The sequence below is a fragment of the Cherax quadricarinatus genome, chromosome 39 (genome assembly GCF_038502225.1).
Source record: "Cherax quadricarinatus isolate ZL_2023a chromosome 39, ASM3850222v1, whole genome shotgun sequence".
Taxonomy (NCBI): Eukaryota; Metazoa; Arthropoda; class Malacostraca; order Decapoda; family Parastacidae; genus Cherax; species Cherax quadricarinatus.
Genome location: NC_091330.1, coordinates 28,244,642 through 28,271,181, shown reverse-complemented (window position 1 = coordinate 28,271,181; position 26,540 = coordinate 28,244,642). Strand labels below are relative to the sequence as shown.

Below are 26,540 nucleotides of genomic sequence, written 5' to 3'. Positions count from 1 at the left end.
ATCCAGTTTCTTAGATCAAGAGCATTTCACCAACATCGAGGTTCAGCTTTGAATGTTGTGTTTATATAAAATTTTATCGTCCACTGGAACCCCCGTAAACAAGACAGAGTCCAGGTTTGAACGGCAGTTTGTAGATTGTTTACAGGTTTAGATGGTTTAAGGGATTAGATGGCTTAGTGGGTGAACAACTGCCTCAGATAACAGAAAACACACAAAGGTAAAGGTTACTGAGATGTCTGGAATATAAGCCAGTTTGATGATGAGCTCTTGTTGGTGTGAGTGCAAGACCGGTGTTGTTACTGGTGCTATAGTTGGTATTAGTGTTGATACTGGTTCTAGTGTTGGTACTGGTGCAGGTACTGGTACTGGTGCAGGTTACAGTACAGTTACGGGTGCTGGTGCAGGTTACGGTGCAGGTACTGGTACTGGTGCAGGTTACAGTGCAGGTACTGGTGCAGTTACTGGTGCAGGTGCTGTGCTTGCAGGAGTTAGGTCATTACTCCAGAATTATTAACTCTTCACTCTAGGGTTCCAGTGCCCAGTTAAATTTACTCTTGAAATTCTGTGACTTTCACCTACACCACCTTTGATATGCCCTTAATGAGTTTCGAGAGTTTTTGTACTAGCAGAGCCAGGCTCGTCTGGTGCTCACTTAGTGCATTCCACTTATGTTGGTACTGATAAAATACTTCCTTGCGTCTCCATGGCTTGTCTGCGTCTTTGTCTTGTGTGTCCCGTGGTTCTCTCTACATCTCGGTCTGTTCCTGTCTGCTTTATTTAATCTTACGATTACTTTGTTGATCACAATACTGGCTTCCCTACCACCGCACTCCTAGCCTTGTTAGGAGTGTTAGGCAAGCCAGTTCCTCTAGTCATTCCCCTTCAGTTCCAGTACCAACCAATTTGCGGATGTTTACATGTTTTCGATTTTTGTTTTGACTAGATGCGAGCTCCTTGCTTATCCTGAGGTGGCCTGACGTAAATTGTGTATAAAATTATAATTGAATCTGTGTGCTTGTGGAAAGACTGTAAACCGAGTACAAGCATGAGGATATAAGGCTGAATATCGTACCATATGATTACCTAACGACACTTCCGGGGGTCATCGCCCCTGCGGCCCTGTTTTAGAGCAGACAACTTGGTTGCTGACTTGGCCACACGCAGTCCAACTTATACACCTTAGTCCAGCTGATCAAGAGCTGATCTGAGGTACTTGTGTTCCCTCTGGAAGACAGCCAGAAGTTTGTTAGCGATTCCCCGTATGCACGAAGAGATGGCGTTGAAAAGTGGAGCATCTGAGCGAGTTTTCTTAGGGCACTCGTCGCGCCCCTGCATAAATTATTGGAGGTACTTCGCGCCATGTACCATAATATTAATTGATTTCGGTGTACAGATTTAAGACCAGTCCCTCCATCATTTTCAGGTGTAAATTATAATTAATTTTTCTCGCTTACGTGTCTGGGAGTAGAGTTCGAGGGACTTTAAGCGTTCCAGGCTTGGTCTGGAACCTGGCCCAGGGGGGCCAGGAAACATCTTTCAGATATCCTCTTCATCCATAGCATATGTGACAACCCCAAGACTGATTGTTAGGAAACTTAGTAGTGTCATTCACAAACCGATTCATAACATCCGTCACCTATACATAACATCAGCGAGGATCATCATGGAGTATGGAGCACCAGCATGGTACTCGCATCTCAAGAAAGTGGAGCAATTGCAAAGGTTTGCGAGGAGATTTGTGAAAATATTTAAGGGAAATGAGCTGTGAAACAAGACTAGAACTGAACCAGGAAGATGACTCGAGAGGCAGAAAACGGGTTCACGAGGACACCGAAGTTAAACATTACAGAGATGAGTCGCAAGGATGTCAGGAATGATTGCTTTAGGTTTAGGATGATTAGAAATTGGAATAACCTGGACGAAGTGGTGGATGCATAGGGCCTACGAGGGTAATAGGGAGTCAACCCGGTAAGAAGCAAGAGGCAAACCAGGAGCTGAGACTCGCCCACTACAACCACAAGTTGGTGAGTGAAAATGGGCGATTGTGGGTGATTCCATGAGTTATTTGGGCTTAAAAGATTTCTTGTGAAAATAAATAATGAAATAAATAGGTGACAACAAAGACATGCTCTCTCTCTCTCTCTCTCCCTTCCCTCCATCCATCTTCCATCCTCCCCTTCCGTCCTTCCTTCTTTTCCTTTTAGTCTCCTGTTCCCTTCCTCTTCCCCTCCCTTTCTCCTCTCTTCCTCCCTTCCCTCCCAGTAAACATGCTGATAAGCACCTCTTAAAGCAATTGCACCTGTTCTCTTCTCTTTAGATTAACCCTGATTAACTTGAATTCATCAGGAGCTGTATGATCAATAAGGGTTTAAACTTTCCCCATCAAAATAATAATAATAATAATAATAATAATAATAATAATAATAATAATAATAATAATAGTAATAATAGTAATAATAATAAGAAGAATCCGGGTATGATTAGGCCTGAAGAAGTCAGAAAGCAGCAACACCAGTCGACAAAGATTAAAAGGCGGGGCCAGGAGCCACGACCTGAACTCACACAAACAAATCAACGAGTACAAATCGGTGAATACACTCTCACGCACGAGTGCAGTGATATGATCGAGGTGTCAGAAAGAGTGGCGAGCAACACTTGTAAAGCCTCACCGTCCAATGCTACGGTCCACACATCTCGCTCAAGACAGCCTGACCTTCTCTGACCTCTCATCCTTTGAGTTAGGTGAATATCATGCTACAAAATGGGCCTTAGCTGGTACACACCCGTCTGAGAGGTGATGTTCGTCAAGGGAAAAATCACCTGACAGGATCAGCCGGGTTGTGATGGATATGTGGGCCTGCGGGTCATTGATATGCTTTTGATATAACTTTGACGGGTTTTGAAAGCTTTCCTACTCTTGCAGCCCGGCCCAGGGCCAGGCTGTTGCTGTTGGTATGCCGTTGCCCCACATATCCATCACTGTCTGGTTAATTTGGCATTTTGGCCGCTAGTACAAACCTGCTGATGTCAGGGAAGCCTGGCATCAATCCTGGCTAGGGGGGGTGGGGATAGAAGAGCCCTCGAACCGGTCACAGAAATAAGATAGGTATAGGAACTAATCAAAGGTATAGAAGTCTTTGTCATAAGATAAGTGACTCCCTTCACCGGCGTGGAGCTTACGAGGAAGGTGCGGTCACACTTTACACTTGCTCACCACACTTAAGCTGAACAAATTCTTCATAACCTCTGTGCCACATATACATGTCCTCTGATCCACCCTCCTCTCACCTCTCACATCCTGTCCCTCTCCACTCGAATCCATTATATATTTTATATGCTAGAATCATGTCTGCCCTGGTTCTCTCTCCTACTGTTAAGGTCACTGCTTCACTAACGTCTTTCCATGTAATCACTAACCAAACACACTGCTCCATTTATATGTTTGATCAGATGGGTGCTCCATGCTGGCGCCGCATACTCTAAGATGGACTTTACGTTTGTTGTGTATAATGTTCTAAATGAATCTTTTGATTCCTAAAAGCATTTCGACGATTAGCTAATTTTTGATAGGCTGCTTTAGTTACATAATTTGTATGTACTTCTTGTGATATGCTTATCTGGAGTCTATCTGAAGAGTGTTTCTAGGGTTATCAACCAGGTTGTTGGTGATAACTGCACGAAGTCCAGTATATGCACCACAGCCCGGCTGATCAGGAATTGACATGCTCTGCTAGAGTTCTCTTTTGAAGACAACCAGCTGTCTGATGTTAATCCTCCCTTATGTATGAATGGTGTTCAAAAGTCTTGGTCCCTTCACACTTACTGAGTTTTCCCTTAGTGTACACATTGCATCCTTACTTTTTAGTGGGGCAATCTGACAAGCCTCTTCCTTTCATGGGGAATTTGTGTGTGCAGGTTTAGGACCAATCCTCCCTAGAAATTTTCAACCACAAATTATGTTTCTTTCTCGCTTACATGTCAAGGAGTACAGATCGAGGGACTTGAAACGTTCTCAATAATTTAGGTGCTTGACTAAATTCCTGTGAAGTTTCCCGGCACATTCTCCAGGTCCGCAATTTCACCTGCCTTCAACGGAACTGTTACAGTACTGGAGTAATACACGAATAACCCGCACATAGGAGAGAGGAGCTTACAAAGTCACGCTAACAGAAAATAGCTCATGTTCGTGTAGGTTTGCCAGGACGGGTCGTGGCCCGGGTCTTCGTGTGGTGACCCGGCAGTGGTTCCTGAAAGTGTGTCAGAGTTGATACGTGTGATATACCGTTTACAGGCCTATGACAAGGACATGGCGAGTTCTTCCCGGGCCACAGCGACGAAGGAAGCTGTGCAAACATCATCGACGGGATGGCATCCTTGCTCAGCCAGCTTCCGACACTCCCACCCGAGAACGGCAGCCGTCAGGCCCAGTTCTGCAGGAACAGACTACAGCCAACGAGTCAACTCCAGCACCACAACATTCACCAGTGAGGGACACAGTAGCTCAGGAGTACATAGCAGGATATCCTATATTACCCCTGAGGCAACAGATGATGTCAAGTATCACACTCTTCATCGGTATCATATGCAACCCGATAGATTCATAAGAAAACAAAAGAATCATTCAGAACTATTGTGAAGACCTTCGTGAGCATATGCATGATGGACAAAACAGAGTCCGTGCGTTTATTTGCAAATTTACCCGACCACCCAACACATCCCACTTCACTCGTTGTCACCACTGAATTACTTACGTAATGCTGTATTGAATTTTCCTGATATTGCGTCAGTAGACGTTAACACTGACGAGTACACGGTGTGTAATATTGTCCAAGTTGAGTTCCTTTAACCTCCCCTCACATGACACACCCCTCACATGACACACCCCTCACATGACACACCCCTCACATGACACACCCCTCACATGACACACCCCTCACATGACACACCCCTCACATGACACACCCCTCACATGACACACCCCTCACATGACACACCCCTCACATGACACACCCCTCACATGACACACCCCTCACATGACACACCCCTCACATGACACACCCCTCACATGACACACCCCTCACATGACACATCCCTCACATGACACACCCCTCACATGACACACCCCTCACATGACACACCCCTCACATGACACACCCCTCACATGACACACCCCTCACATGACACACCCCTCACATGACACATCCCTCACGCGACACAACCCTCACATGACACACCCCTCACATGACACACCCCTCACATGACACAACCCTCACATGACACACCCCTCACATGACACACCCCTCACATGACACCCCTCACATGACACACCCCTCACATGACACACCCCTCACATGACACACCCCTCACATGACACACCCCTCACATGACACACCCCTCACATGACACACCCCTCACATGACACCCCTCACATGACACACCCCTCACATGACACATCCCTCACATGACACACCCCTCACATGACACACCCCTCACATGACACACCCCTCACATGACACACCCCTCACATGACACACCCCTCACATAACACACCCCTCACATGACACACCCCTCACATGACACACCCCTCACATGACACACCCCTCACATGACACACCCCTCACATGACACACCCCTCACATGACACACCCCTCACATGACACACCCCTCACATGACACACCCCTCACATGACACAACCCTCACATGACACACCCCTCACATGACACACCCCTCACATGACACACCCCTCACATGACACACCCCTCACATGACACACCCCTCACATGACACACCCCTCACATGACACACCCCTCACATGACACACCCCTCACATGACACACCCCTCACATGACACACCCCTCACATGACACATCAATCACATGACACACCCCTCACATGACACACCCCTCACATGACACACCCCTCACATGACACACCCCTCACATGGCACACCCCTCACATGACACACCCCTCACATGACACATCCCTCACATGACACATCCCTCACATGACACATCCCTCACATTACACACTCCACATGACACACCCCTCACATGACACAACCCTCACGCAACACTACCCTCACATGACACACCCCTCACATGACACAACCCTCACGCAACACTACCCTCACATGACACAACCCTCACATTACACACTCCACATGACACACCCCTCACATGTCACAACCCTCACGCGACACAACCCTCACATGACACAACCCTCACATGACACAACCCTCACATGACACACCCCTCACATGACACAACTCTCACATGACACAACTCTCACATGACACACCCCTCACATTACACACTCCACATGACACACCCCTCACATGACACAACCCTCACGCGACACAACCCTCACATGACACCCCTCACCTGACACACCCCTCACATGACACACCCCTCACATAACACACCCCTCACATGGCACGCCCCTCACATGACACACCCCTCACATGACACGCCCCTCACATTACACCCTCACATGACACACCCCTCACATGACGCCCCTCACTTGACACAAAACTCACATGACACCCCTCACATGACACACCCCTCACATGACACACCCCTCACCCGACACACCCCTCATATGACACACCCCTCACATGACACAACCCTCACATGACACCCCTCACCTGACACCCCTCACATGACACACCTCTCATATGACACACCCCTCACATGACATACCCCTCACATGACACACCCCTCACATGACACAACCCACACATGACACAACCCTCACATGACCCAACCCTCACATGACACACCCCTCACATGACACACCCCTCACATAACACCCTCACATGACACACCCCTCACATGACACCCTCACATGACACACCCCTCACCTGACACACCACTCACATGACACCCCTCACATGACACACCCCTCACATGACACAACCCTCACATGACACAGCCCTCACATGACACACCCCTCACCTGACACCCCTCACATGACACACCCCTCATATGACACACCTTTACATGACATAACCCTCACATGACACAACCCTCACATGACACAACCCTCACATGACACACCCCTCACATGACACAACCCTCACATGACAACCCTCACATGACATTCCTCAAAACACACCCCTCCCATGACACACCCCTCGAATGACACATCCCTCACATCACACAACCCTCACATGACACACCCCTCACATGACACACCCCTCACATTACACACTCCACATGACACACCCCTCACATGACACAACCCTCATATGACACACCCCTCACATGACATAACCCTCACATGACACAACCCTCACATGACACAACCCTCACATGACACACCCCTCACATGACACAACCCTCACATGACAACCCTCACATGACACATTCCTCAAAACACACCCCTCCCATGACACGCCCCTCGCATGACACAACCCTCGCATGACACACCCCTCACATAACACACCCCTCACATGACACTTCACATGACACACCCCTCACATGACACACCCCTCACATGACGCCCCTCACCTGACACACCACTCACATGACACCCCTCACATGACACACCCCTCACATGATACAACCCTCACATGACACAACCCTCACATGACACAACCTTCACATGACAACCCTCACATGACACACCCCTCATATGACACCCCTCACATAACACACCCTTCACATGACACACCCCTCACCTGACACCCCTCACATGACACACCCCTCATATGACATACCCCTCACATGACATACCCCTCACATGACACACCCCTCATATGGCACACCCCTCACATGGCACACCCCTCACAAGACAACCCTCACATGACAACCCTCACATGACACACTCCTCAAAACACACCCCCTCACATGACACGCCCCTCGCATGACACACCCCTCACATGACACACCCCTCACATTACACACCCCTCACATGACACAACCCTCACATTACACAACCCTCACATGACACGCCCCCTCACATGACACACTCCTCACATGACACTTCTCACATGACACACCCCTCACATGACACACCCCTCACATGACGCTCCTCACATGACACACCCCTCACATGACACCCTTCACATGTCACACCCCTCACATGACACCCTTCACATGTCACACCCCTCACATGACACACCCCTCACCTCCGGGACTAGTCTTATTGCAGACCTGTGCACTTTTTTCAATTTCTTGACATGCTTGACCAGGTGTGAGTTCTGTAGTGGTGCTGCGTACTCCAGTATCGGCCTGACGTACACGATGTACAGTGTTGTAAATGTCTCCTTACTTCGATGTTGTCCCTGGACCAATTATGTACCTTTGTAATCTTTTGACTACCGCCCACAGGATGGATATGGGGTGCATAATAAACATATTAAACTAACTAAACTTCGATGTTGAAAAACTGTTTTTAGATGGATGTGTGTGTGTGTGTGTGTGTGTGTGTGTGTGTGTGTGTGTGTGTGTGTGTGTGTGTGTGTATGTACTCACCTAGTTGTGGTTACAGGGGTCGATTCACAGTTCCTGGGCCCTCCTCTTCACTAGCTCCTATTAGGCCACTCTTCCTTCTCCAAGAGCTTTATCATTCATCTTCTTAAAGCTATGTATGGGTCCTGCGTCCAGTACATCACTTCCCAGACTGTTCCATTTCCTAACAACTCTGTGACTGAAAAAATTCTTCCTAACATCCCTGTGATTCATCTGAGTCTTCAGCTTCTAACTGTGGCCCCTTGTTGTTGTGTCCTATCTCTGGAACATCCTGTCTCTTTCCACCTCGTCGATTCCTCTCAGTATTTTATGTCGTTATCATATCCCTCCCTATCTCTCCTGTCCTTCAGTGTCGTCTGGTCGATTTCCCTTAACCTCTCCTCAAAAGACATACCCCTTAGCTCCGGAACTAGTCTTGTTACAAATATTTGCACTTTCTCTAGTTTCCTTGCATGCTGGGCTAGGTATGGGTTACAAACCGGTGCAGCCTACTTCAGTATGGGCCTAACGTACAGTGTACAGGATTCTGAACGATTCCTTATTGAGATGTCGGAATACTATTCTTAGGTTTGCTAGGCGCCCATATGCTGCAGCAGTTATTTGGTTGATGTGCGCTTCAGGAGATGTGACTGGTGTTATACTCGCCCCAAGATCCTTTTCCTTGAGTGAGGTTTGTAGTCTCTGGCCCCCTAGACTGTACTCTGTCTGCGGTCTTCTTTGCTCTTCCCCAATCTTCATGACTGCACTTGATTGAGTTGAACTTCATTTCCTTTGTAGTTCTGCCTGGTCCTCGTCCGACTGAATTCTTCTCATCAACTTCACATCATCTGCAAACAGGAACACTTCTGAGTCTGTTTCTTCCGTTATGTCGTTCACATATGCCAGAAACAGCACCGGTCTTAGGACTGACCCCTGTGGAACCCCGCTCGTCACAGGCGCCCACTCTAACACCTCGTCACGTACCATGACTCGCTGTTGTCTTCCTGACAGGTATTCCCTGATCCATTGCAGTGCCTTTCCTGTTATCCCTGCTTGGTCCTCCAGTTTTTGCACTAATCTCTTGTTTGGAACTGTGTCAAACGCCTTCATACTGTCTAAGAAAACGCAATCTACTGCTGTCACCGTGTCAAAGAACTCCAGTAGGTTTGTGACACAGGATTTCTCGTCCCTGAAGCCATGTTGGCTGTCGTTGATAAGCTCATTCCTTTCTAGGTGCTTCACCACTCTTTTCCTGATAATCTTCTCCATGACTTTGCATACTATACACGTCAGTGACACTGGTCTGTAGTTTAATGCTTCATGTCTGTCTCCTTTTTTAAAAATTGGGACTACATTTGCTGTCTTCCATACCTCAGGTAGTCGCCCTGTTTCTATATATGTGTTAAGATGTTATCTGGCCCCATCACCTTTAAGGTATTTAGCTCGCTCAGCAGCCTCTTCACTTCTTCCTCGGTTGTATGTATTGTGTCCAGCACTTGGTGGTGTACCCCACCTCTCTGTCTTTCTGGAGTCCCTTCTGTTTCCTCTGTGAACACTGCTTTGAATCTCATGTTGAGTTCCTCACATACTTCTCGGTCGTTTCTTGTGATGTCTCGTCCTTCCTTTCTTAGCCTGATTACCTGGTCCTTGACTGTTGTTTTCCTCCTGATGTGGCTGTAAAACAGCTTCGGGTCAGATTTGACTTTCGCTGCTATGTCAATTTCATATTGTCGTTGGGCCTCCCTTCTTATCTGTGCATATTCATTTATGGCTCTACGACTGCTCTCCTTATTCTCCTGGGTCTTTTGCCTCCTATATCTTTTTACATTCTCTAGCACACTTGATTTTGGCCTCTCTACACCTTTGGGTGAACCATGGGCTCATCCTGGCTTTCTCGTTATTTTTGTTACCCTTGGGTACAAACCTCTCCTCAGCTTCCGTGTATATTGCTGTCACATATTCCATCATCTCGTTTGCTGACTTCCCTGCCAGTTCTCTGTCCCACTGAACCCCGTGTAGGAAATTCTTCATGCCTGTGTAGTTTGGCTTCATTTGTCCTGCCCTTCCTGCTTCCCTCTTCACTTGTAACTCTGCTATGTATTCGATGCTCAGAACCACGTGGTCACTGCCCCCGAGGGGTCAGTGACCAGTGTGTGTGTGTACTCACCTAGTTGTACTCACCTGAACCGTGAGCTTTATCATACCTCTGCTTAAATCTATGTATGGATCCTGCCTCCACTACATCGCTTCCCAAACTATTCTACTTCCTGACTACCCTGTGGCTGAAGAAATACTTCCTAACATCCCTGTGATTCATCTGTGTCTTCAACTTCCAACTGTGTCCCCTTGTTGCTGTGTCCCATCTCTGGAATATCCTGTCTTTGTCCACCTTGTCAATTCCTCTCAGTATTTTGTATGTCGTTATCATGTCCCCCCTATCTCTCCTGTCCTCCAGTGTCGTCAGGTTGATTTCCCTTAACCTCTCCTTGTAGGACATACCTCTTAGCTCAGGAACTAGTCTTGTTGCAAACCTTTGCACTTTCTCTAGTTTCTTTACGTTCTTGGCTAGGTGTGGGTTCCAAACTGGTGCCGCATACTCCAATATGGGCCTAACATACACGGTGTACAGGGTCCTGAATGATTCCTTATTAAGATGTCGGAATGCTGTTCTGAGGTTTGCTAGGCGCCCATATGCTGCAGCAGTTATTTGGTTGATGTGCGCTTCAGGAGATGTACCTGGTGTTATACTCACCCCAAGATCTTTTTCCTTGAGCGAGGTTTGTAGTCTCTGGCCCCCCTAGACTGTACTCCGTCTGCGGTCTTCTTTGCCCTTCCCTAATCTTCATGACTTTGCACTTGGTGGGATTGAACTCCAGGAACCAATTGCTGGACCAGGTCTGCAGCCTGTCCAGTGTGTGTGTGTGTGTGTGTGTGTATGTGTGTGTTTGGGTGTGTGTGTGTGTGTGTGTGTGTGTGTTTTGTGTGTGTTGTTTTGTGTGTGTGTGTGTGTGTGTGTGTGAAAACGAACAGAGGCATTAGCAGCAGTAACAAGAGAAAGAACAAGATCAGTAAATGATGGGTATAAGTAGAAGAAAGGGAGCAGAAAAAAAAGATAAATATAGAGAGAAGTAAAATCGGGTAAAAGGTTCACAGAAGTAACTTGACTCTTTTCTTCCCTGATAAGATCAAGTTCCCAACACAACAACCTGGGAGAAGACTTAAATCACATTATCTGTCTTATCTGATGTGGACAATGCACCAGCTGCTCTTCGCGTGTAGCTAGTGCAGTGTTGACCTCCCTCTTGTGTTGCTGTGAGATGTCTACGTACTCTCTGGCTGTTGCAGGGACACAACTGGCCTTGGGTGCTGTATTCTCTGTCTTTCCTGCCATTGCTTCAGTAGTGACCAATGAATCAGTGACTAGCCGCTACTAAGTCACCAGTGATTTAGTGACTGAAGCTGCAGTAGTGTTAAATTCGCGTTCCTCGGTGTTCCTTCGCCTGTAGCTGCTTCACGGTGCTGTAAACTCATTTCCTGGTGGTTGGTTCTGACGTCTGCAGGAACCGGGAGAGTACACGCACGGATCACCTGGTCTCTCGCGTTGGAAGTTGTTGCTGGTGGGAGATGTATCAAGACTTTTAAGTGGCTCTTGTAAAATAAACGACAAATTCTGCTCTCTTTGTCGACGAAATTCTCCAGAATCAGAGCCATGCTTACCCACACAACTCTCATATAGGAGATGAAAACTTGAGACGACGTTTCGGTCTTATTTGGACGATTAACTTGTCTTCAGAGCCATACTTGGTCCTTCACGACTGGTGTTTGGTCATCAACACTGAGACTCTCACGGTAAACTCACGCTGTCATCAGGAGTATTTACGGTCCAGTGTTGTATATTATGTAAATGTGTTCTTTCTGGTACAGAATCTGCGTTCATTGACACGCTGTGTGGGTGAGGATATTAAAACCCCTCACCACTTTATAATTGTCTACCTACCTACCTGTAGTCAATTCCAGGGGTCATAGCCGCCAAGGCCCTCCAGGTTGCTAGTTTGATCAATCAGGCTGTTAATGCTGACCACACTCAGTCCAGTTGAGGAACTAATCAAGTTCCCTATTGAAGACAGCCAGAGATTTGTTGGTAATTTCCCTTATTGTACATGACTGGTACACAAGATGAAAATTAAACACACGTGCAGCATCTGGGTATCTTCATTGTAGAGTCAGAATCTTCACGACTACGGTGGTCTTCACCACCTCCAAGGCTGAGGGACTGATTACCTCATCTTTTGTATATAGTTCTACTGGCTTCATATTATGTCCTTTAAACTGTACTGATAAAGCTACTGGATGGCGAGACGTCTACACTGAAGTTGCCCAGTTGTTGCACATGTGTCTGTTTGCCATCTTGTCGGTATTGTATACCATTCGTGTATAATTTCCCCTTCAAAGGTATGAATGAGAGGAGGGTGTTGCAGAGCTGTGGTCCTCTTACATTTATTGAGTTTTCTATTAGTGGACTCATCGCTTTGACGACTTAATCAATCAGTCTGTTGGTGCTGTAGTCCTCAATGTCCAAAAAAACGTCTGAAGTTTCCTCTCAAATTTGTATGTTAGTTACTAACTGTTCCAGACACGTTAATGCGACCGTAGAATAGTAGGCCATGAAATGAGATCAAAATGTATAACAGAAAAAAATCAGATCACAGATAGTGGTAGTAAACAGCACAGTCCAGTCTCAGCAAATGAGCAACGTTTAAAGTTCAGTTCCCACAAGGTGCAGCACTAGCACCTTCAGCGTTTTCTTACCCTCATAACAGACAGAACAAAGCACAAGCCGCAGCTTCGTATCATCCTTTGCGGTAACTGTGAAAGTACCCTCAGGAGAAGACAAAAAATAAAACTACCAACAGGTATCAACACTCGTCCACCGCGTTAATCACAATAACATGATATTCTCTGGTGACTAATTCCAATTATTTGATGTAGAGAAAATAAAGAACTCACAACGGGCACAGAATATAGAACACAGACATGCCATCCCAGAGAGTGGAAATATAATGTAAAACACCTGGAAATATTAACGGGGGGAAACTATTTTGCAGAACAAAATAAGGCAGTTGGAGCCAAGACTGGAAAAATAATAGGTTGCATAATAACATTTAAAACACGAAGTCAGAATACTAAATAATTCAGTTAATTGTAGTCCCACGTCTAGAATATTGTTTTGTGCTCTCATCTCTCAAACCTGGAGAGACATCAGTGCTGGAAAATCTACAGTGATCGTATACTGCCCATATAGAGTCAGCATCTGGTTTCCTGGCAACCCTTCACAGCACTTGCAATATACTTTCTGGAACGGAGGAGAGAGCAATAACTGGTAACATGTACTAAAAAAAAATGTTCGAGTCTGGTCTCCAATCTACACACTGCTATAACAACTTTGAGTCAAATATGTAAGGAAGCGTTCATTATATCTACTTAGTATAAATTATTTAAAAAAAACGACAAGTTGATAAATAAGACACATGTCCAACACTTGGGAATAAATATTCCCAAGTGTTGGACAAGTGTCTTAGTTATCGTTAAATCTACTGTTAAGCAGCGGTGCTGCGGTCATAACTGAACAACAGTGTGATGGAAATTAGACACATGTGCAACATCTGGGTATCTTTATTGTAGACGTTTCGCCATCCAGTGGCTTTATCAATACAAATTCCAGGACATAATTTGAAGACAGAACTATATACAAAAGATGAGGTAATCAGTCTCTCAGCCTTGGAATTGGTGTGAAGAACACCGTAGTCGTGAAGGGGAATCCCGCCTACCAGTGACTATGCCCTCGTCTGCTACCGTCCCTGTCCACCTGACGCCAGTATATAAACGCCAGCCTTCTTGCCTCTGCTCCAGAATCTTCACGACTACGGTGCTCTTCACACCAACTCCAAGGCTGAGGGACTGATTACCTCATCTTTTGCATATAGTTCTACTGTCTTCAAGTTATGTCCTGGAATTTGTATTGATAAAGCCACTGGATGGCGAAACGTCTACAATAAAGATACCCAGATGTTGCACAAGTGTCTAATTTTCATCTTGTCGATATTGTATACCATTTATGTACATCTGAAGAATAGTGTCCACTTCCGTGGTCCAGACTCAGTATACAACTAGCTGGCTTAGGAAATACTGGCGGAACCAATGTACAAATTTTCAAGAGGAAACTGGTTCACTATGAGAGAGAGAGAGAGAGAGAGAGAGAGAGAGAGAGAGAGAGAGAGAGAGAGAGAGAGAGAGAGAAAGGGGAGGGGGAGAGGGACAGGAACAGGGACAGGTAAGTAGGTAGGTAGGCAGGTAGGCAGGCAAGCAGGTAAGCAAGCAGGCAGGCAAGCAGGCAGGCAAGCAGGTAAGCAGGCAGGCAGGCAGGCAGACAGGCAGGCAGGCAGACAGGCAGGCAGGCAGGCAGACAGGCAGGCAGGCAGACAGACAGACAGACAGACAGACAGGCAGGCAGGCAGACAGGCAGGCAGGCAGGCAGACAGACAGACAGACAGGCAGGCAGGCAGACAGGCAGGCAGGCAGACAGGCAGGCAGGCAGGCAGACAGACAGACAGACAGACAGACAGGCAGGCAGGCAGGCAGGCAGGCAAGCAGGCAGACAGGCAGGCAGGCAGGCAGGCAGGCAGGCAGGCAGGCAAGCAGGCAGGCAAGCAGGTAGACAGTGCCAATTGGTCTCCATCACTCGTGACCAAAACCTAACTTTCTCCTGGGCCTAAAGTACTTCCTTGAGAAAGTGACTGCCGATTCTTAGGTAATTAAAGACACGAAGCGGAACGGTTGACCTTATCATTGGTACTCTCACTTTCATTACCATTCTCATTTTCCTCATTCTCTCTCTCTCTCTCTCTCTCTCTCTCTCTCTCTCTCTCTCTCTCTCTCTCTCTCTCTCTCTCTCTCTCTCTCTCTCTCTCTCTCTCTATCTATCTATCTATCTATCTCAACAATCATTATAATAACAAATAACTAATATTACTGCTGTGATATTGTCACTTTCATTGTCGGTGTGTCTGTAGACACTGATCACTCTCACTATCATCACTTTCACTGTGCGCGTGTGCGTCTGTCTGTCTCTGTCTTTGTCTGTGTCTCTGGCAGTTCTTGTTATCTCCAGGAAGTGTAACAAGAGTCTGTCTCTCAATAATTAACACGCTAACCAGTTGTTCATTTATTTAGTGTAAATCAGACCAGCAGTTTTGTTGTATATTAATTTATTAGTACAAAATAAGAGTTTATTCATTAAAAACTTTTTACGGAACGAGTCTGGGCAGGGATACAAATTTCTGTGAACAAGATGGATCGTTTATATTTTTTATATTGCCAAAAAAAAAAAAACGAAGGTTGCAAGACGTTCAGAGTCTCTACTCCCGGAGCCCGACCATAAAGGCTCTCCTGGTGTTGGCTTTGTCAACCAGGCTGTTGCTACTGGTGGCCCATTGCCCCATATATCAGTCGTATCCTGGATGATCTGACACTTGAAGATACTTATCCAGTTTCCTCTTGAAGACTTGTACACTTGTCGCAGCAGTGTAAGTAGGAGAAACTGAAGATTTAAGTCAATATTTACACAAGACTTGTCACAAAGAGACGACCATTGTCTTAACATTTGCATGAATAGTATTTTTGTGATAAATGGTTTTGTTGCATGTCTCAATCCTCAGTATTTGTTTTAAATAAATAAACACTGAAAGTCTTTGATATTTAGTGTGGGAGACACTGTTGTAGAAGGTACAGTGGGAAAATTTGAAGTGCTTGATGTAGATAATAATGTAGAACCTTTACCTCACCTCAACAACACAGTCAGCATGTCAACACACAAGAACAGTAAAGTAATTCAGGAAAACTGTACTGCAACAAGCAAGAATAGTACAGTAACTTAAAAAAAATACAGTAACACGGAAGAAAATTACTACTGTAACATGCAAGAACTGCATACTAGCACATAAATATTTGTGTTTGTTTGTTGTCTGCTGATTATATCAAGCAGTGATTATGTCACGAGTGTGATTGATCGCCTGACGGAAAAGACAAAATATAAGTAATGAAGAACTGTCTAGAAAAGTACCTCATAATAACAATAGAACAACACAAAACAGTACAGTACAGTAAGACAAAAGAACAATACAGTAACATATAAGAACAAAACTGTAACACAAGAAGAGTACAATAACATACAAGAGAAAAGTACAGCAGTACACAAGCACCACACAAGAACATACAAGAACAGTACATTAAAATAACTGATGAGTAGATAAAGATGACAGTAATACATAAAACATCAATATTGAAGACAGAGTTGTACTGGCCAGGTTGTAACATCAACACCAACATTAAGACAGAGTTGTACTGGTCAGGTTGTAACATCAACACCAACATTAAGACAGAGTTGTACTGGCCAGGTTGTAACATCAACAACAACATTAAGACAGAGTTGTACTGGCCAGGTTGTAACATCAACAACAACATTAAGACAGAGTTGTACTGGCCAGGTTGTAACATCAACAACAACATTAAGACAGAGTTGTACTGGCCAGGTTGTAACATCAACAACAACATTAAGACAGAGTTGTACTGGCCAGGTTGTAACATCAACACCAACATTAAGACAGAGTTGTACTGGCCAGGTTGTAACAACAACAACTATCATGTGGGAGTTCGACACGTGGATTAAGTAAGAAATACTCACGTAGGCTGTTATTACGTATAATTACAGATATGTGGAGAGAGCCCTTGCCGCCGTACCTATCTCCTTGCTCACACTCGTAACACTAACTGCCCAGCCGCCCACGTACCCATAGAGGGTCTTTGAATAATGCCAGGTCAGCTCAATATGAATAGACAGTGACTCAGGCAGAGACGGTTGGTCGTTGAGTCAACGGTACACTGGTTACTGGTAACTGGTTACTACTACTGAGAGCTCGGCGACGCTAACGTATGTCGTCCCGACATACAATACAAACTAGAGATGGCAGGTATATGGCTTGGGCTGATTCTATACAATGTCAAAGTACACAACAATTAAACATTATAACAGACATAAGTAGAACATTGGAATGAAAGCTTACGTAACTGAAACTGTAATGCAATACAAGGTATACTATAGTACAACTTACTCAACAAATGAACATCGAACTCAACATTGAGATTACAAGTGATAAAAAAAATTTTGATCGATCGATCTGTATTCGTGTGATCTACGGATTCTGAGGAAGGAATATATACAAAGAAAGAGTGTTTAACAGAAAGGCAGATTCGGTGCACTCAAATCTAGACTGTTAACTCTCAGAATGCGGAGAGAACATGAACACAAAAAAAAATTCTTGAATACTGATAAGTTGATACTGTAATTATTCATCTATACAGGTTATTTACATTTAACCCCAACTCTGCTAGGGTGAGATTGACATATGCAGAATGGGTGTCATCTCTGGGAGGATCAAACTCTGTAGCATTGGCTAACTCATGCTGTATTTGAGGCAAATCTGAATTGGAAGTTACAAATGATACTTGAGGATTTCTCAATACCTGTCGTGTACGTAGGGAATAACGACATTCAGGTTGATCGTCTGACTGAGTATCAGAAGAAGAGAGTACAGGATCAGGAGGATTGTCAGAGTCTGTCACATTAGTCTGGGTTGGAACATCATTATCATCACATACTAACTTCATATGATCTAAATGCGATTCTTTATACTGACCAGTACTAATCTCTCTAACCTTATACTTATTACCAGTGATATGTTCAACTACTCGATAAGGACCAACAAACTTTTGATCAAGCTTTGGCATTGCAGACGTTTTGTTAAAGTTAATCAGCATAACTCTCGAACCTACTTTGATTTTGGATGGCTTTGCTCGAGTGTTTGCGACTCTTGTAAATTCTGCTGTTGATTTATGAAGTGTTTCACGGATTCTTCTAAAAACACTTTGAGCTAAGCTGGTACGAGTTGCTATGAAATCATCAGGGTTGTAATTTGGTTTCGGATTAGAATATAACAACTCATAAGGCAAACGTTTATCTACACCATACAATGCATAATGTGGAGTGTCACCTATAGAAACATTGTAAGCAGAATTTATAGCACACTGCACATCAGGTATAACTTCATCCCAAGTTTCACTGTTGGGATTGATAGTGGCTCTCAAGACATCAAGTACTTTCTTATTGGTTCGTTCCGCTAACCCATTGCTGGCAGGATGATGAGGAACAATGGTGGATTTAGAGATCTTGTACAAGGTACACAAATTTTCAAGAATCTCATTACAGAATTCACCTCCATTATCTGTTACTAGGGACTTAGGAGTGGTATGCCTGCAGATAATGCGTTCTTTAAATGCTTTAGCTACTGTCTCGGCAGTCTTATCTGCAATAGGAACTAACTCACAATATCTGGTGAAATGGTCTACCATAACACACAGATGTTTGTTACCTTGGAGGGAACATTGGAAATTAGTTAACAAATTTAGCGCAACTCTTTCCCACGGTTCGCTAGTAGTTGGATATACTTGGATTGGGTTAGGACCATTAGCATTGCCTTTATGTTGCATGCAGACACTACATTTCTTAACATACTCAGAAATATCAGTTGCCATACGAGGCCAAAAGTATTTCAATCTGGCTTGTTTTACTGAACGATCCATACCAGGGTGTGCAACACCTGGTACATCGTGAACTAGCTGTAAGGCTACATTCACTAGTGACTGTGGAATTACTAACTGGTATACTCTTCTGCTAGGAGTACCCAACTCGGCTGTTCGATACAGTAATTCTTGGTTCATGACAAAGTCACTGATGGGTGCTGGTGGCTTCACAGTCAGAATAGGATCTTCCTGGAGCAGGAATCGAATCACACCAGACCACATGGGATCTGTTCGTTGAGCATTCTTTACATCTTCAGCACTAAATGGAGGGTCTGCAGTTACTATACTAACATGTCGCGATAAGGCATCTGCGACTACATTTGACTTGCCAGGTAAATGCTCAAAGGTGGGATTGAACTCTTGGATAGTCAAGGTCCATCTAGCTAACCTTCCAGTAGGTTGTTTGTTCTGGAATAAGGGTATCAGTGGAGCATGGTCTGTCAAGACATGAACAGAGTACTGATAAATAATGTCTCGGAAGTGCTTTAAAGACCATACTATTGCTAAAGCTTCTTGCTCAGTTACTGTATAATTACGTTCAGCCTTCGTAAGGACTCGGCTAGCAAATGCAACTGCGTTGTACTTGCCATCGGTCTTCTGAGCTAGTACGGCACCTATGCCAATTGAACTAGCATCAGTTGTCAGATAGAAGGGCTTAGAAAAATCTGGAAATTTCAAAATTGGAGCAGATGTTAGCTTTTCTTTTAGAGTTTGGAATGCTCTTTCTTGACGGAAGGTCCAAACAAAAGGAGCATCTTTCTTAAGCAACTCAGTTAGAGGAGCAGCTATGGAAGAAAAATTAGCAATGAAGGATCTATAAAAACCTGCTAAGCCCACAAAGGATCTTACGGCATCAGCAGTTTTGGGAGTTGGAAAATTTAGTACTGCAGTTACTTTACTTTGGTCAGTCGTAACCCCTCTAGGAGTGACTACGTGACCAAGAAACTTAATTTCTGATCTGAAAAATTGACATTTAGACAGTTTGATCTTTAAATTGGCTTCTTCAAGCTTACCAAGTACTACATCAAGTCTTTTCAAGCGTGTATCCACGTCTTTAGACATGACGATTACGTCATCTAAGTACACCATAAGTGCATTACCTATGAGACCTCTAAAGATATTAGTCATGAGCCTTGAGAACGTGATAGGGGAAGATCGTAATCCAAACGCCATACGGAGGAAGTGATAATGACCTGTAGGAGTGGAGAATGCAGTTAGCTCTTGGCTGTCCTCGTGAAGAGGGACTTGCCAAAACCCTTGTAACAAATCCAGGGTTGAAAAGACTTTGTTATCTCCGATATTACGTAAAAGATCACCCAGTACTGGGAGTGGAAAGCGATCTGGAATGGTTTTCGCGTTTAACTTCCTAAAGTCAATCACTGGTCGCCAAGTACCATCCTTCTTAGGTACTAGTATCAAGGGTGCATTCCAAGGGGAATTGCTAGGTGCAATAACTCCATCATCAAGCATTTGATTGATCAATTCTTCTGCGACAGCAACTTGTGAATGAGGCATTCTGTATGCAGGTATGTAGATAGGTCTAGTACCAGGCTCAAGTGGAATACGATGGGACAATAAGTTCGTTATACCCATCTTCTCACCTGGTAAAGCAATGGCTTTACGACGTTTGTTCAACAGAGTCAACAAACGCTTGACTTCATCTGGGAAGTCAGTGGGAGCTAAGTCTTTCTCCTCAACTGGTGGAACAGATTGATCCAGTGAAGTGGATGGGGTCTCCCCGGCAGAAATAGCACCGACCCACTGGTCAGGTGACAACTCATCCTCTACCTGAACAGGGTAAGGATAGTGAACAAGGTCAACAAGATTGGTATTTGCTCTAAGGCGAACACTGTGACCAGAAGTGTTGGCCAGGAAGAAATGGATTTTACTATCTCTTACAACATGTAAGGATGGTTCAACAAATAGACCTTTTACTTTGCAGGAATCACTGTCAACTAGGACGTTATCGCCATCTGGAACACTAGGAACAACTACAGACACTCTAGTGAGAGCACTAGCCGCAACAGAAACGTCTTTCTGCAGATGGCATGTGACATCAACAAGAGATGGCATTACTAGTTTCAAGTAATCGTTTTCCGACAAGGCGTCCCCTGTGGAGAAACTACTACTCGAACTAGCAGGCATTGCAGGGATAGGTTGTGCACTCAAGGCAATCTGAGAGTCCTCGGACACTTGAGGCATCGGACTATCCTGCAAATCTGTAGGTATAGGTGGAACACTGATGGGAGTGACAGAATTAACAGTGCCTGACCGCTTGGGTACGCTACTGGAGAATGCATTAGCTTGTAAGGACTTAATCCGTACATCATACTCTGCAGCAGTATAACAGATTTCTGATCCAAGCTGGTAACCCCAGAATGGAACGATCAAGTCGTCAATTTGTGCATGCCATCGATAAGGGTCGAGCACAATGCGTAAGTCTCGCATGGAAGCAAAGCCCAGTAGAAGGTCACCAGGGAAAGTAATCTGGTCGACAACAAGGAAGGAAGCAGTGAAGTCTCTACCTTGGATAGAAAAGGTTAGGGAAGTCCGACCTCGGACACGCAGGTGAGAACCAGATACTCCACTAAGGGAGGACACATGAGTCGGTTCTACGAGAAGGACATGTCGTAACTTCTTATCCTTAAACAAACTGGACCTAATAATATTGACTTGCGCACCAGAGTCCATGAACAAATGAACGGGCGCATTATAAACAGATGCTTGCACTATAGGGCCTATGGTTGCATTGGAAGTTATGTGCAAACAAAAAGGTGGATTGTCATCAGAAAAGACTTGTTCTACTTCATCCCCAAAATCATCTATGTCAGAGACATGTGAAGCAACATCATCAGCAGGATTGTCATTCTCGAGACTGCTTAAGGCTTCAAAGGAATTGTGAACGGGGATGGTGTACTCCTTATCACCTACTGTCACCATGGGACGGTTTGACTGGGGCGCTCGAATTCCCCCGAATTGGAAGAACGAGCCTGGTTCTGGTTAGTTTGAGAATTGGAAGAATGAGCCTGATTCTGGTTATTTTGAGAACCACGATATCTGTTTCCTCTACGGGGTCTGCGGTTGGAACGGCCAAAGAAAGACCTAGAGTACTGAAGGTTATAGAGAGCATTGCACTCAGATGTGTCATGTCCATGTATTCTATGATAAGTACAGTAGGAAAGATCTGGGTACTCATCATCAGTACGACGTCTCTTAGGGTAACTATCAGGACAATTAATTGCAATATGGCCACGGAAACCACAGTTGTAACAATTCTGCCGACTATGATTACTGAATGTACTATGAATACTACGAGGTGTATAACGACTCTGTACACTGGTTCTTGGTGATCTCTGAGATGGTTGACGACCACGATTTGTCTCTGTGGCGCAAACAAGAGGTGGTGCAGACTGAGGCATATGTGTGACATTACTTTTGATACAAGGGAAAGTACCCTGGGGGCACAAGGAACGTACATGATTTAAGGCTGTAAGTGGTTCCATCGTCACAGTTGGAGGATGAGCCTCATAAGCACACACGGAAGCAGGTGGCATTAGTTCTTTGATTGCTCCAAAAGCTGCTATTTTAGCAAGTGATTCTGTAAATGGTTTAGCCTCTTCAGGGAGAAAAGATGATGATTGGACAGCATTGATAAATGATGATAAAAGTTTGTCTAATCTAACAGCAAATGCACTCAACGATTCATTACTCATGGGTGTAGCATTCACTAGTTCCCTAAGAACGACATATGGATCAGCTGTTTTTACTGGAACAAGGAAAGAACGAATCAGTTCCTCATATTGTGACCACTTAGTAAGATTCCTGAAGTCTCGCATATCAAGGAGATCTACAACGTGAACAGCCGCAGGGGATCGATAAAGAGCTTCTTTAGCAAGTCTGATAAGACTTTCCTCTGAAGGAGGACGTTCACCTAGAGCACTAGCACGAGAACGAATGGCTGCAAACCATGCTTCAAGACTATGTACATGGCCATTGAATAAAGGTAACGCATCAAGGGAATCACGAGTATAACTATAATATCTCGGTGTCTGAGTCGGTCTGTCAGTCGCTAAGAAACTGTGAGGACTGATGACAGGGCCAGCAGTAGCCTGAGAGGTCTGAGTGTCGACATTCACTAAAGTATCACTTGACGGTATGTGAGACATAATGGCAAAATAGCACGAGAACAAATAAGGCAAAAATAATGAACAATAAAAATGATATAAAATTCTAGAATTGAAATAAAAGATATACAACTAATTCTGCAGAAGTAATAAAAAAAAAATGTCTAAGATACACTGCAAGAGGAAGAACAACTCAATTTAAAGGACTATTGGCCAAGAAAAATTTTACAATGAAATATACAAGTAAAAATATTACTGGAGACTGAATTAAATGCAAAATGAGCTGTCTTTACTCTTGCTAATAAAAAAAAATTAATTAAATTTTAAATCAATGTAAAAGTATAAAATAAAATTATTAAATTGTTAACTGGGAAATTTAAGTATTTTCTAAGAATGCATAGACAAAATTAAAATATAATTCATAAAAATATCAATAAAAGAAAATAATTCACTGCAGAACAAGTGCAACAAAATAAGGTGTAGAAATAATCACTGCAGTAATAAAGTGTCACTGGGAAAACTCAGGTAAAATAATGAATTAAAATTATGAAGAAAAAAACTGATTGAACACTTTAACTCTTAATTTTAAATTAGACAAAACAATTTACTCAAACAGAGTAAGGAAAACACTTTACGTTAAAAGTAATTGAAATTGCATCAAGAGTGAATTTGTTCAAGAAATATAAAAATATGAGTAAAATAAAACAAAGGAACAAAACGGGTAGGTTAACATTTACAGTGGCAGGGCACACTTCATTATTATAATATATTCTTACAACAAAATCTTGCTGTGACTGATACAACAAAATCTTGCTGTGACTGATAAAACAAAATCTTGCTGTGACTGATACGACAAAAATTTGCTGGCAAAAATAATGGTACACAGTCTGCGAAAAAATTAGAAGAATGAGACACTGCTGGCATACGAAAAAAAGACACACAGAAATAAATGGATAATTTGGTATACTGGGGTGAATATCACTGCATGAAATACAATGACAATTACTGGAGAATACAATGCTGAAAGAATACAATAAAAAAAATTGAATCACTTCACACAGAGTGACTGACTGGTACACTACACAATAATACTTACTAGAGACAGGAGTAGCATAAAGAAAAACACAGAATAAAAAATATAAGATAAGTGAAAACACTGAAAAATATTGTAAAAATAATGAGTCAAAGAAATACTGAAAACACAAGGTTTAGAGTACACAAGCAATTTACTATAAATGTCTCACACACGCAAATGTCTTTAAATGCAAGAAAAATGTCTCAAGAAAATTATCACTGAAGTCTGGAGTAGTAGACGGGATGACGAGTGATGAGGAGAAGGTTGTCCGGTGCGGGTGATGACGCCTCCTACATTCACACTGTTGTCGGAAGAAATGCGCGTTCTCGGGGAACTCTCATAATTGGGTTTTATCGTTGGCGCTCACCTACAATCTCTTGACCAATTATGTGAGCCAAAACAGTACTAGGACCCGGTACAAGGGTACAAACAACCACAGGTAGATGAGGTGTCTGGTGGTGGGTGGCTGGTGGTGGTTGTGGATAGTGGTGGGTGGCTGAGAGTATGGGTGAGAGACTCTCGCTGGGGCACTGCCGCGCACCCCACTCTACCCACGAAGGTGGCTTAAGCCACTCTATGCCACAGGAATGGTGAAAACCACTCTTAGCATCCAACAGGGAGCACAAAGCGATATAGACAATACTTCAGAGGAACTTGGCTTACGTCTTACTGTGTGGCTTACTTCTCTCTCTCAGCTGGGTTAGAAGCTGGGTTGGCTGACTGGCTTACCCCACGAGAATGGCTGACTGGAAGACGTGTAACGATGCACAAAGCACGGAGGAGCAGTTGGATGACAGGAGACAGGCTGGATGATAGGCTGACTGGCGTTCACTTCCACAGTCTGGCTTACTGACTGGCTTAATTGCAAAATCCGGGTCAACCCCTCGGAGATTGAAGCAATTAGCACACGAACTAAGCCAGGAAGCTTGAAACGGCTGCAACAGGCTTGCAGGCTGAAGGTTGTGAGGGGAGTAAGGCGGCTGGCTGGAGGTGGTGAGTGAGGGTAGTGCTGGTGGGTGACGGTTCACCTTTGACCCTGCTACTCACAAACAGCCTTCTACGTCTTGAATTACCCTTAAAAACGTAAATCCACGCTCCACACCACTGTCACCATTTATCATGTGGGAGTTCGACACGTGGATTAAGTAAGAAATACTCACGTAGGCTGTTATTACGTATAATTACAGATATGTGGAGAGAGCCCTTGCCGCCGTACCTATCTCCTTGCTCACACTCGTAACACTAACTGCCCGGCCGCCCACGTACCCATAGAGGGTCTTTGAATAATGCCAGGTCAGCTCAATATGAATAGACAGTGACTCAGGCAGAGACGGTTGGTCATTGAGTCAACGGTACACTGGTTACTGGTAACTGGTTACTACTACTGAGACAACAACATTAAGACAGAGTTATACTGGCCAGGTTGTAACATCAACACCAACATTAAGACAGAGTTGTACTGGCCAGGTTGTAACATCAACACCAACATTAAGACAGAGTTGTACTGGCCAGGTTGTAACATCAACACCAACATTAAGACAGAGTTGTACTGGCCAGGTTGTAACATCAACAACAACATTAAGACAGAGTTGTACTGGCCAGGTTGTAACATCAACACCAACATTAAGACAGAGTTGTACTGGTCAGGTTGTAACATCAACACCAACATTAAGACAGAGTTGTACTGGCCAGGTTGTAACATCAACACCAACATTAAGACAGAGTTGTACTGGCCAGGTTGTAACATCAACAACAACATTAAGACAGTTGTACTGGCCAGGTTGTAACATCAACAACAACATTAAGACAGAGTTGTACTGGCCAGGTTGTAACATCAACAACAACATTAAGACAGAGTTGTACTGGCCAGGTTGTAACAACAACAACAACATTAAGACAGAGTTGTACTGGCCAGGTTGTAACATCAACACCAACATTAAGACAGAGTTGTACTGGCCAGGTTGTAACATCAACACCAACATTAAGACAGAGTTGTACTGGCCAGGTTGTAACATCAACAACAACATTAAGACAGAGTTGTACTGGCCAGGTTGTAACATCAACACCAACATTAAGACAGAGTTGTACTGGCCAGGTTGTAACATCAACAACAACATTAAGACAGAGTTGTACTGGCCAGGTTGTAACATCAACAACAACATTAAGACAGAGTTGTACTGGCCAGGTTGTAACAT

General features: G+C 44.3%; 1 protein-coding gene across 4 annotated transcripts in view; it reads left to right on the top strand.

Moving 5' to 3' along the window:
• Positions 1-26,540, top strand: part of LOC128694822 (breast cancer anti-estrogen resistance protein 3 homolog) — a 680,692-nt gene that overhangs the window by 147,990 nt on the left and 506,162 nt on the right. Inside the window, exon 1 of one of the 4 annotated variants that reach the window (XM_070092544.1) lies at positions 12,051-12,300. The exons of the other annotated variants lie outside the window; for them this stretch is intronic. The gene's annotated coding sequence lies outside the window, so the exon portion shown is untranslated. Of the gene's footprint in view, positions 1-12,050; positions 12,301-26,540 lie in introns of those variants that run through there. 4 annotated transcript variants of the gene reach the window in all.